General features: G+C 38.2%; 1 pseudogene; it reads left to right on the top strand.

The window, feature by feature from the left end:
* The window catches only part of LOC127631270 (calcineurin-binding protein cabin-1-like), a 95,427-nt pseudogene that overhangs the window by 54,239 nt on the left and 27,716 nt on the right, over positions 1-13,472 (top strand).

Below are 13,472 nucleotides of genomic sequence, written 5' to 3'. Positions count from 1 at the left end.
ATGGGGATGATAAACCCACAAAACGAACTAGATGCAAAAAGGTGGACTTGATTAGCCTTGTCTGAAATTGTTTATCGTTTTATAATTGTTTGAAATCTTAGAAAGCAGAATGGAAAATCCTTTCTGAAAATGCACCGCATTTCATGCTCAATTTGTTGCTTCATTTAGAAAGAAGCTGATGTTTCTTTTCCGGTAATAAAGTTCATAAGAGCTGTGTTTCAAAATGGGCATGTCTTAAAGTGCATGAGCCAATCAGATGTAACCTCTTAAGCTTATGTAGAACAGGTTTACGTATGTGTTTCTGTTGTCTCCAAGATTTCTCCAAGATCTTTATCCTCTTTATTTCTTGCATCATGGCATCTATAAACATCTGTTTATATATTGTGTATTATAGGAAGTACTTGCGAGATGTGGACCGGCAAGTTTTGGCCAAGCGAGCATTTTTCTTCACTGTAAAAGTGCTGGAGGACAATCTGGATAAACTCATAGGGGTATGACACCTACATTTGTTTTCTTGTTTTATTTTTTTTTAGCTTTAGTTTCACCTTTGTTTTGTTCCCATTTGCTTTTTGTTTAAATTTTTGTTTTGCTTATTGTTTTCATACTGCATTAGAAATAGAAGCTGAGCCGTGGCCTTGGTAGCATTTGTTCGTGTGGAGACACTAGCATGTTTAAGAAAATGTGACTAAAGCCAAAAGTGACAGTCAAGGATAAACTTACGTTTGTGCTAACTCATGAGCTATTGCCATCCTCACTGCTCAAAGACAGAGTGATGGTATCACTCAACATACTGCCTTTGCTTTCTTTCTCAAGGTATCTGTACACTTCCAAGTCAAGGTAGTAGCTCCGTGCAGCTTCCAAATTATGGCTTTGTTTGTGTTAATTAAATGCTGCATCAGAGCTGCCTTAAACTTTGCCATTAGCATGACAATCAGTGTGTTTTCACCTAGTCTCTCTTTCTTACATCTGTATCATTCTTTCTCTCAGGTAAGTGAACCCCCTAAACCATCCACCACCTCTATGGGTGAAATGACCACAGCTGATGTGTCCAACCGACCCCCTGCTGCGGAGGACCCCAAATGCCCTCACCCCACACAGCCTAAAGCAGCTCTCCCTGATCCCCTTACCATCACCGAAAGTGAGACTGGACACCCTAGCAAGCCGCAGCCCCACCCAGCCACACTCCATCTCTCACCCGATCCCTTGCCCCAGACTTCCATGACAGGAGCCACCGCTCAACCCAACGTAGGTACTTCTGTGCTTGTAGAGCCTATGGAACTTGGTATGGGACCATGGCCTGGTGCCTCAAAACTCATAGACCCTCAAACCCCCACTTATTGCGCCCCGCAAGAGCAGGTGGGCATTAAATCAGCAGTTGAGGAAGCCGAGAGGATTCCAGAGAGTAGTCGGGCTGCTGAATTGTCCTTGGAGGAATTAAGCATTAGTTCAAAACAGCAACAACTACAGAATCAGGCCAATCCAGTAAAGGGAGCACTTACATTGGTTACAACACCAGTGGCAAGCAACCCGACACCTTTGCCCAGCACCCCCGAGCTGGGCTTACCACAGCGACCCAACAGAAAGAGGAAACTAATGGATGAGGTGGAGTCGGGCAAGACACTTCTATTGGATGCGTACAAGGTCTGGCAGCAAGGTCAGAAGGGCATGACGTACGACCTGCAGCGCATCGAAAAGATTATGTCGGAGTCGTACATGCTGATTAAACAGGTGAGAAAGGATGTGAGAGAACCTGCTGTTGTTGCAATAACAATTATACAAGAGTTAGTTCTGGTCCTCTAATTTGATTGGACAAGCGGCATTTCAAGTGTGCTGATATTTAATATAACAGCACTGGCACGCTTCACTCTTTCACTTAGCTTTACTGTGTTTGCAGGGTTGCATATAGGCTGTTGCATGGTTACACACAATAATTGGTCCTGCTTTGGCTTCATTTTTGTATTTTTTTTTAGAAGAGCAAAAATAGACAAAAAAATCTGCCCTTATTGTCTCTTATTATGAATTCTTACTTTCTTCTGTGGAAAACAAAATATATATATTTTTTTAGAAGTATTCACACGTTTGCTTGCCTTTTAATGAAAGTGAATAGTGACTTCAGGCTGTCAAGCTCCAAAAAACAACAACACCATAAACCATGGTAGAGGTGGTTGATACGACTTGTGCCCTGTATTCCAAGTCTTCTGAAGCCACACGATCACTTCATGTGAAAGACACATTTTTATTGTCTCTAAAATCAAATCTTTGATGAGCGGAGAATACAGCAGCCAAACCAAATATGGTGACTATGACATAGGTTGGACATTAAAAAGCTGTGTCAGATATTTAGCATGAAGGGGCAATATCTGCCCCCTGGATTTGACTTTTAGGGGCATTTTTTACATTTATGTAAAAATATTTTAAGTAAATATTTTTCAAATAATTTTAAACATAAGCTTTGTCTCATCCGTTTACGGTGAAATGTTAATTTAATTGATTAATTTATATACATTCTCACGATTGATTATTAAAAATTAATGGAAAGGAGGATGTGTGTGCGGAATCATGACCTGGCCCCGCCCTCTGCCCTGCCACACAACCCCAACTCATATTTATGCCACGTCATATAACTAGGACTCCATAGAACTATATCAGATGCTGACAAATAAAAAAAAATTAAGAATTCATTACAAGGGTATTTTTTGCCCCCACATTTTGAATTTTGGGGGCTTCTTTCATATTTTTTCCATTTCTGATCCTGGTTTGTAACCACATTGGATTGAGAAAAGTGACACAGTTATTATTTCTGGATGAACTATTCCTTAAACTTTTTGTTTGCAGAACTGTAATATGAAATCGCTATCACACTCATGCTGTTCATGCTACTGTACCAAATATCAGCATGTCTGTAATTCGGCCTTTGGCATGATTTTAGACAACATGATCAGACATGTAGTCTGTTTTTGTTCCGCTTACAGAAAAAGTTCCAAACCTAGCCGTTGTGTCACCATTCAACGCACAGACTGACAGATGTCTGGAATGCCGCGACATTAAGTACAACTCATGCTCATGCTCGTGTTTCTGTTTAATTATAGTTTAAATATGATATGTCTTGACAGTGTTTCTGCTGACAAGCATTCTCATACTGGTGAAAAAAGGTTAATGTACAACCACACTAATGGGGAAATCTGCTGAACAAAATAGAGATAAAAGCATAAAGAACAATTGTGAGGGGAAGTCCAAACAGTCTGTCTCTCTACATGACGAAAAACAAATAAAAGTATGTTTGTCTTATCTGTGAAATGTGTTTCAGAATATAAGCTGGGGTTCACGCACAAATGTATCTAAATCGGCAGACGGCGGGGGAAAGCGTTATAATGATGTCAGTTACATGATGTCAGTTACATGATATAGAGTTGCCTGGTATAAGCAGGACTATAAATATCATTGTGTGGACTGTAAGCTAGATGTAGAATTCTAGATTTTCTGAGGAAAATATGTGAGGTTCTCGCCCATGCAAAAATCGCTTCCACAATGCTAGGGTGTGGACTTGCAAGCCCAAGTCAAAAGAGTCCACTCCATGTCTCTAGATATGTCACAGGTACCTCCTTCAATGTTAGTATGGAATTTATTTGCCCATTTTATTGTCTGCCAAGTGAAAATCCCAAGTCTGATTGCTTAGAAAAGTCATAGCACACCTTTCCTCAACAAGCTTCAAGATTTTTGATGTCATTCATGTCCAGAACACGAGTTATGCATTGAAGTTTAATAAATACGATCAAAAAATAACTGGGACTGTAAGCATGAGCAATAAGCTTGCCTTAGCAAGCAGCACTAATTAAAGTATTCTTTTAGTGACCATGCAGTGCCACCTAAAGTAGGATGTTTATTTCATGCATGATAAAACTATACAATGTTGTATTGCATAGACTTAAGTATCCCTGGGGGGAGAGAGAGGGAGAGCCAATTGAATAAATATGGAACTGTAGAAAATTATTGGTGTTGCTAATGACAGTGTAGCGCACAAGCTCCATTACATTTGTCATCAATGTGGTGATTCAAGTATGCTTTTGTATAAAAATCTGTAATGCCTTAAAAGAACATTTTCTGGCTTTATGTTGCTCACAGAACCACAAAATATGCAGTGAATACATAAATCAGTGTATTACACGTTTGTGCTTTGAAAATGCATTCTAGTGTTCATGCTTGGGGTTTGGGATTCGAACAAACCCCTCATCCCAAGTATTAAACTCAAGGAAACCCAAGTATAACTCATCTAGCAAATCTCCAATGAATTTGAATGATACATCAAATTGTCATGCTTGCTGAGGAGAGTTGTGCTAATGCTCACTTTTCTAAAAGTGAATGGTGATCAGAAATGTAAAACCCCAAAATGCACATTAAGGTAGCTCTGCAGAAATTATTTTAGGTATGCTGTAGCAGACCCAGTGACTATTTTGTATTCAGCATCAGAGCCTTGAATTTGATACTAGCATCAACCGGCAGCCAGTGGAGAGAGACAAAAAGTGGTGTAACATGCGCTCTCTTTGGTTCATTAAGGACCAGACATGCTGCTGCATTCTGGATCATTTGCTGAGGTCTAATTGCACATGCTGGGAGGCCTGCAATGAGAGTTACAGTAGTCCAGTCTAGTTATGACAAGTGTGGCATGTTCAGAGAGGAAGGGTCTTTATCTTCCTGATATTGTAGAGTGTATATCTACATGATCTTGCCGTCTTTGAGATGTGGTCTGTGAAATTTAGCTTGTTATCGATGGTTACCCCTAGATTTCTTACCACTTTGGAAGGCGACACTGTAGTTGTACCCAGCTGCACGGTGATGTTGTGTTCAACAGCAGGGTTGGCTGGAAAGACAAGGAGTTCGGTCTCGGCTGGGTTGAGTTGCAGGTGGTGTTCCTTCATCAAGGCCGAGATGTCTGCCAGGCAGGCAGTGATTCGAGCAGTCACTGTGGTGTCGTTGGGCTGGAATGACAAATACTGTAGAGTTGAGTATCATCAGTGTAGCAGTGGTAAGAGAAGCCATGTGACTGAATGATGGATCCCAGTGATGCTGTGTATATAGAGAAGAGGAGTTGCCCAAGCACTGATCCTTGAGGTACCCCAGTAAGTAACTGATGTGGCTTTGATACCTCACCTCTCCAGGCTACCTTGAAGGACCTACCTGAGAGATAGGAGTTAAACCAGTCAAGCACAGTTCCTGTGAAGCCCAGCGAGGAGAGGGTGGAGAGTAGATCTGATGGTTGAGATCCTTCTTCATGCATATCCTCATCTACTGAGCAGGAACAATTTATAGTAAAAAAGGACTTAAATATTGATCTGTTTCTCATCCACACCTACCATATTACTTCTTAAAACATGGATTTAACTATTAGAGTCTTATGTATTACTCCTATGCTGCCTTTTATGTGCTTTTTGGGGCTTTAAAGTTTTGATCACCATTAACTTACATTAAATGAACCTACAGAGCTGAAATATTCTTCTAAAACCCTTAATTTGTGTTCAGCAAAAAAAGTGATTCACATCTGGGATGCCATGAGGGTTAGGAAATGATGAGAGAAATTGAATTTTTGAGGTGATCAATTGCTCTAATTGGTTTTCAAGAATTTAGAGGTACCCTGAAATGTGTGTGTGTGTGTGTGTGTGTGTGTGTGTGTGAGACATGCTACCTGAGTCTGAATGTAGTGCGCCTGCTGGTCTGTGCATGTGTTTGCATTTGTGAGTGCGTATCCTGTGGTTGTTTGTAATGAAGCACTGTTTTATATTCCTGGTGAAGAGCAGATGTCACTGACTCAATGATTGAGATGACATTAGAATGGAGAGAGATTTTAATGCGGCCCCTGGACACTGACTCACGGATCAAATTGGCCTGTCTTTACCTTACTTTTTCTTCTCATTCAATCTTCCTTAGTGAGGAAAAGCTGTACTTGAAACATTTAACAATTCAGCAGCACTTGAAACCTGCATATATAAAGCATGATAAAGGTATTCCAAGTGAAGTATAATGCATTCATACAAAAACCTTTTAGAAATAAGTTGTCCCATTTGAAAGCAGGACTAGAGGTCAATTGAGCAGCATGTGATTTGTAAATTTGTGCCTTAAAGGTTTTCCCATGTTAAATCCACATTATAAACATTGATTTACTGTAAGCTCCAGGAAGTCCTGGATTAAAGCTTTTTGCAGCATCCACATAACCCTCAGATTAAACACCATAAAACATCACTTCATCTCCACCACTGTTGACTAATGTCAACTGCCGAGACATAATCATCATAAAGCTCTTGTAAAGCTGTGTTATTTTATGATGTTGGCGAGGAAAGAACATGCTTGCATCCCAATTTGCATATTGGCTGTCCTATGTAGTACGCAAGATTCGGATTAGTGTGCCCTTAATCATAGTGCAGACCTCCTTGGTATGCCAGACACTAAAGGGGTGTGTAGTATTCTGTTACTGCCCCAATTCTTGTGTACAGTACTACATATTTAAAGGCATGCACTTTCTCAATATTAGTGAAGTACATTATTTTAGTGTTTGGTAGAACACCGTAAACCACTTGACAACATGATTATGACAACTGTAAAAAAAAAATTTTTTAAATTGTCATAATCATGTTGTCTTAATTAAACATAACATGAAATGTCAGTTTTGGGCTCATAACTCAAATATCTAAGATCCTTGTACATTTGTACTACTTTTCTTAAAAATCCATAGACTTTTAAGATGTTAAGTGTTAATTACTCAAACTATTGAGTACAAAATTGAGGCTATGGGGAATACCCATAGTGCCTTGCGCTTGAATGATTTAATTATGTTTCCATGGTCAAAGGGAGTTAATCGGTTGTTGGCCTTTTCACCAGCTTAGTTATCGTTACCTGCAAAATCCAATATTGGTCGACCTCCACTTCTCAAGATATGTTTCACAGAAGAAAACTGTAGACAGCTTTGGAAATGATGAGTAAATGATGGCAGAATTTTCATTTCTGGGTAGATTATCTCTTTGAAGTCAAGCTATAGAGACTCAAATGGCGACGTGTACAGTATGTGTTTGTGTGAGTGTTGTTGTCTTGTGGATTTGTGAGTAGTGTGCAGTGTTGATGTAGTTCAGTGTTTTCCGTCATAGGCCTGAAATCTCATTCCACACCGACCGGATGAACAAGTCCTGACAGTGAATTCTCTCTCACACACACATGCACACCAGATCTTAAACCTGCAAGAAAACACCGCCTATAAACTCTACTAGATTGCTGTGGTTCTTTGAACATAGCTAATGAAACAAATTAATTTCAGCATTGAAATGCATTGCATCTTGTGTCATTAATTGGTTGAATTAAAAAAAATACTAATAGCACTGAATTGTTACTTTTAATTTATTTAAATGTGGAGTGTGTCATTTAAATGTGGAGTGTGTCATTTATGCTCCACTATCATTACCAAACAGAATTGCACATTTCAAAATAAGGTTTCCCAAACACTCCCCCTTCCATTTGATTTTACAGTCAGATAGTCCCACCACGAATTCAATGCTCCAAACAGAGCATGTTTTCATAGCAACACAGAGGCACAGTGTTTTCACTTTTCAAGAAAATCTACTTACCAATAGCATACTTCATGTTTTCTCTGCATTTTATACTTGAATAGGAGTAAGTGTTCAAACTTAAAAATTCACCTTTTAAATACCTCTCCTTAAGTTGCATAAAATCACTAACAGATGTTTGATGGTAACAACATTTTTTGTCATTCAATACAATGTGCTGGATTTTTACCACCCACCAACACCCCAATTAGCTTCCTAATTGTTTAGTCACACATATTAGGTTATTTTCAGTCATACAAAGAGAACGTGTACAAATGATTTGGATCAACAAAGGTGCCTTTCACTCCCCTTCAATCTCTCTCTCTCTCTCTGTCTCTCTGTTTCTTCTGTTTCTCCCACACACACAATATTAAAAAGAAAGCACCGTGCTCCAAGTATCTGACATAAAAACAGACACCAGGGATGCCCAATCTCAGCTTGCTCCTCTGGTTGCCATGACCACAAGCACTCCAGTGAGAGGTCTTTTTAGGTCATTTAGCTCTCCAACTCGACAGCCTCCATGTGTCAGAAAGTTGGGAAGATCAAAAAAATCTACACTGGCAGCCAAAAGTTTGGAAAATTTACAAATTTTGCTCTTATGTAAAGAAATTGGTACTTTTATTCTCCAAAGTGGCATTCAGCTGATCGCAATGTATAGTCAGAACATTAATAATGTGAAAAATTACTATTACAATTTGAAAAGAAAATATTCAGAAATTCTCATCAAAAATGAATCAAACTTCTCTGGAGATATTATGCTTAACATAATATAGTAATATAGTAACATGCAGTAATAACAGCTTTGCAGATTCTTGGCATTCTAGCTGTCAGTTTGTCCAGATACTCAGGTGACATTTCACCCCACACTTCCTGTAGCACTTGCCATAAATGTGGCTGTCCTGTCAGGCTCACGGTCTAGCTGATCCCACAAAAGCTCAATGGGTTTAAGATCCATAACACTCACGCAACTATGGTAACGGGGAATTGATTACCCCCACGCTAAACCGCGATCAAATGCGCACAAGGCGATATCCACCAGAGTTCAGCAAGGTGTGTTATGAATGGTGGATTAAAAGCACAATGTGATTGGGTAAAAAGGATTTTGACAAAAAAAAATGCTATTGGTGAATCAAAACCTGGCAGGAAAGACTCAAAATAGTCACACACAAATCCAAAGCCACACACGTGAGGATTTGCAAATGCTGATTCAACAATCTATAAATAAATGTAACATTCACACATGTTTTAATTCAAGAAAATACAGTTGAAGTCAGAAGTTTGCATGCATACACCATAGCCAAATAAATCTAAACGTTTTTCACAATTCGTGACATTTAATCGTAGAAAATATTCCCTGTCTTAGGTGAGTTAGGATCACTATTTTAAGAATGTGAAATGCCAGAATAATAGTAGAGACAATTATTTATTTCAGCTTTTTATTTCGTTCATCACATTCCCAGTGGGTCAGAAGTTTAAATACACTTTGTTAGTATTTGGTAGCATTGCCTTTAAATTGTTTAACTTGGGTCAAACATTTTGGGTAGCCTTCCAGAAGCTTCTCACAAAAAATGTTGGCCCATTCCTGCAGACAGGACTGGTGTAACGGAGTCAGGTTTGTAGACCTCCTTGCTCGCACACGCTTTTTCAGTTCTGCCCACAAATTTTCTATCGGATTGCGGTCAGGGCTTTCGTGATGTCACTCCAATAACTTGACTTTGTTGTCCTTAAGCCATTTTGCCACAACTTTGGAGGTATATTTGGGGTCATTGTCCATTTGAAAGACCTGTTTGCAACCAAGATTTAACTTCCTGGCTGATGTCTTGAGATGTTGCTTCAATATATCCACAAAATTGTCCTTCCTCATGATGCCATCTGTTTTGTGAATTGTACCAGTCCCTCCTGCAACAAAGCACCCCCACAACATGATGCTGCCACCCTCATGCTTCACGGTTGGGATGGTGTTCTTCGTCTTGCAAGCCTCACCTTTTTTCCTCCAAAAATAACGATGGTCTTTATGGCTATACAGTTCAATATTTGTTTCATCAGACCAGAGGGCATTCCTTCAAAAAGTTAGATCTTTGTCCCCATGTGCACTTGCAATTTGTAGTCTGGATTTTTTTTTTTTATGGTGGTATGGAGCATTGACTTCTTCCTTGCCGAGCAGCCTTTCAGGTTTTATCAATATCGTTTTACTGTGGATATAGATACTTATCTACCCGTTTCCTCCAGCATCTTCACAACGTCCTTTGCTGTTGTTCTGTGATTGTTTTGCACCAAACTAGGTTCATCTCTAGGAGTGGTATGATAGCTGCGTGGTCCCATGGTGTTTAAACTTGTGTACTATTGTTTGTACAGATGATCGTGGTACCTTCAGGCGTTTGAAAATTGCTCCCAAGGATGAACCAGACTTGTGGAGGTCCAAAAATGTTTTCTGAGGTCTTTGCTGATTTATTTTAATTGTCCCATGATGTCAAGCAAAAAGGCAGTTTGAAGGTAGGCCTTAAAATACATCCACAGGTATACCTCAAATTGACTCCAAATAACCTATTAGCTAATTGTCTAAAGACTTAACATCATTTTCTGGACTTTAAGGCACAGTTAACTTGTGAATGTAAACTTCTGACCCACAGAAATTGTGTAGTCAGTTTAAAGTGAAACAATCTGTCTGTAATCAAATGTTGGAAGAAATGATTCCAATCACGCACAACAATGCACAAAGCAACTTGCCAAAACTATAGTTTGCTAATATGAAATCAGTGGAGTGGTTAAAAAATTAGTTTTAATGACTTCAACCTATGTGTATGTAAACTTTTGGCTTCAACTGTATATTGCCTAAGAAGACTTGAATTTAGTGCACAAGTATGTACTACTTCTATGGGCCATTTGATATGCTTTTTTTGTACATTTATGGAGCTTAACAGCTACTGATCACACTTCCAATGTTTAAAAAAGAACAGGTGTGAACATTCTGCAAAACTTGTCCGTATTATACAGGTTTTGAATGACGTGAATGAGTAGATGATGACAGAATACATTTTATTGTTAACTATTCCTTCATTTGTTTATGTAAGCTCTTGGTGTGTTGTCCAGACAGAACTTTGTTTTGGTTTGTTCATTTTCAGGGCACAGTCATGCCATCTGCTTGTTTTGGCACATGCAATTGCTGGTACAGATTCTTTTGACCCAAGCAAACGTTCATACTGTTTCTCTGTTTGTGTACACTGCTTTTTATCCCTTATTACTTGATCTGATTTTGGTACTTCATTTGTGTGGGTCTCTTCTCCCAGAATCAACTGGTCATCATCTGATTTCTGAGAGCTTTCCTGGCAGGTTCAAACATTGTGGCTAATGAGAGACTGAACTTTGTTGTTGTTGTTTTCCAGAGCAGTGTTTCTCAACTGGTGGGTTGCAGGTCTATTGGGATTGGGTCACATATTGCAGGGAGAGAACAATGCCAAGGCTCTCCCATTAAAAATGTCTTGGCGGACACCCAAGTGAAATTTAGGGCTGGCAATTGTTAATTTAAGTATAATCTTGCATTCATCTAAAGGCTTCTCATCTGCACTTCGATATTTTCGTTGTGCGATTAAAGCTTTTGCACGAATGTAACAGAACTATCTTGCGTTAATGATATGCTCTGCCCACTGGCGTGCATGCCACAACAGTGGCAGTGAGTGAAAATGTTTTGGATACTACTATTTTATAAATTCAATAATTTATTGTTATTATTATTTAAGACTAGCTACACTGACCTAACCACATTAATGAGGAGCCATCCATGGTCTTACCTGTGCTTATGTCATTATTAAATTTAGCTTTATTAAGATTTCCTCATGTGTAATATATGTTCGTGTTTGAACAATGTTTGTAATTAGGAAATAAACGGGATAAAGAAGATAAATAGGCTCTTAAATTTTTATAAGAGGGAGAGAATACTTCTATTATCTCTTTCTGTTGACATCAACAACAAAAATAATGTCACTTGATTCATGCCCTATACTTGAAAACCATGAACAAAACTAATACATACAGGTAAAGTTTTTACTATGGTTGTTCGCCACTTGATGTCCAATGTAAAATCTGAGTCCCGAAGCAAAAGCAGTTTAGTACCAGTGTTCTAGAGCATCCTCTGGGCTTTCTGCATGTTCACATTCAAAATGCTTTGAGCCATTCATTTTCATTCTTTGTAATGAGTCAAGCTCTTTGTTAGTGCTTCAGATAGTTAAATTAAAGAAATAAACAGTTTCTTTGTTTAAGGAACCAATTTTTCTTCTGCATACTTAAAACGGCAATATTCTACACCTTTGGTCTGTTGCACCCAATACACTCATAAATTAATTTAATACAACCGATTTTCCACCCCCTCTCTAACCCCAAGAATTAAACAATCTGTTTTATTATCATACCTTTTTAAAGGGGTCATGATATAAGGAATAAGATTTTCCTTGATCTTTTGATATACAGGTGTTCATTGTACTATGAAAACATACTGTAAGTTTCAGAACTCACTGTGAAAAGGGCATTTGTTGAAACCAAGTTGCCAAAAGTTCCTCTTTTTTTTTTCTCCGCAAAAATATTACAAGTAGTGCTGTCAGTAGATTCAAGTTTTTAATCATGATTAATCTCATGATTTTTCATAGTGAGTTGTGATTAATCTCTGATTTTAAAAGGTGTGTGTGTGTGTACACTTATTTCCTCTGGAAGGGACACAGTAGAACAAAACATTATATAACTAATGCTTTATTAACATGTTTTAACATTAAAGGAATAGTTCACTCAAAAATGAAAATTTACTCATGCCATCCCAGATGTGTATGCCTTTCTGTCATCTGCAGAACACAAATGAAGATTTATTAGAAGATTTCTCAGCTCTTTTGATCCTCACAATGCAAGTGAATGGGTGCCAAAATTTTAATGATCCATAAAGAACACAAGTCAGCATAAAGGAAATCCATAAGACTCAAGTGTTTAAATCGATGTCTTCAGAAGCGATCTTCTGTCAGTCTCCTTTTGTAAACTTTCACTTTCTTCTTGTGTTTTTGGTGATTCACATTATTCATGCATATCACCCTCTATTGGGCTGGGAAATTCTACCAAAATTTACTCAAATTATGATTAGTTTCTCACCCACACCTATCATATAACCTCTGAAGATATAGATAAAACACAGGAGTCGATTGGATTACTTTTATGATGACTTTTTGCTTTTGCAGCGTAAACATTTTGGCTCCCATTCACTTGCACTGTATGGACCTACAGAGCAGAAATATTCTTCTTAATAATAATCTAAAATAATAAAGTCATACACAAACCCATTAAACTTTTTCAAATTCTAAGTTGGATGTTGATTGATTGATAGGATCACTATTCATTGCAGTTCACATTAAATCTGTTCCTCCACAATATTTATCATCATCAGGCTGTCTTTTCACTTTGGATATGGAACGCACATGATTTGTTTCAGGGCAGCAAGCACCGCGTTGAACTTCATATGAAAAGCACATCGTGTTCTGCTTTTAGTGCTGGCACTGCCGATGGAAATATAATTGATCTGAATTGTCTGTTGACGAATCATTAGCTGATGCTTCAGAAGCTCAGCGGCAATGGGTACAAAGTTGAGATTGTTCAAATTGAGCAGAACTTCAACAGACTCTCTACAGGAGAACAAGCTGCGCAACAGGCTTGTAAGAATATTTTGATATTCAAAACATTATTTTTCATGTCATTTCATACGTTTTTTTAAAGCCTTAAAAGGAAATCATATTTCCCTATTTTATTGTTTGACTCATATATTTGAATATAATGTAAAATATGTAAAATGACTTCTTAAGGTTTATGAAGCACACATACACCTTAAGAAATATGACAATTTATTGTGAAAGCCCT

Source organism: Xyrauchen texanus, chromosome 37, assembly GCF_025860055.1.
Source record: "Xyrauchen texanus isolate HMW12.3.18 chromosome 37, RBS_HiC_50CHRs, whole genome shotgun sequence".
NCBI lineage: Eukaryota > Metazoa > Chordata > Actinopteri > Cypriniformes > Catostomidae > Xyrauchen > Xyrauchen texanus.
The sequence above is the reverse complement of the archived record's forward strand: the minus strand, read 5'-3'. Positions and strand labels throughout refer to the sequence as shown.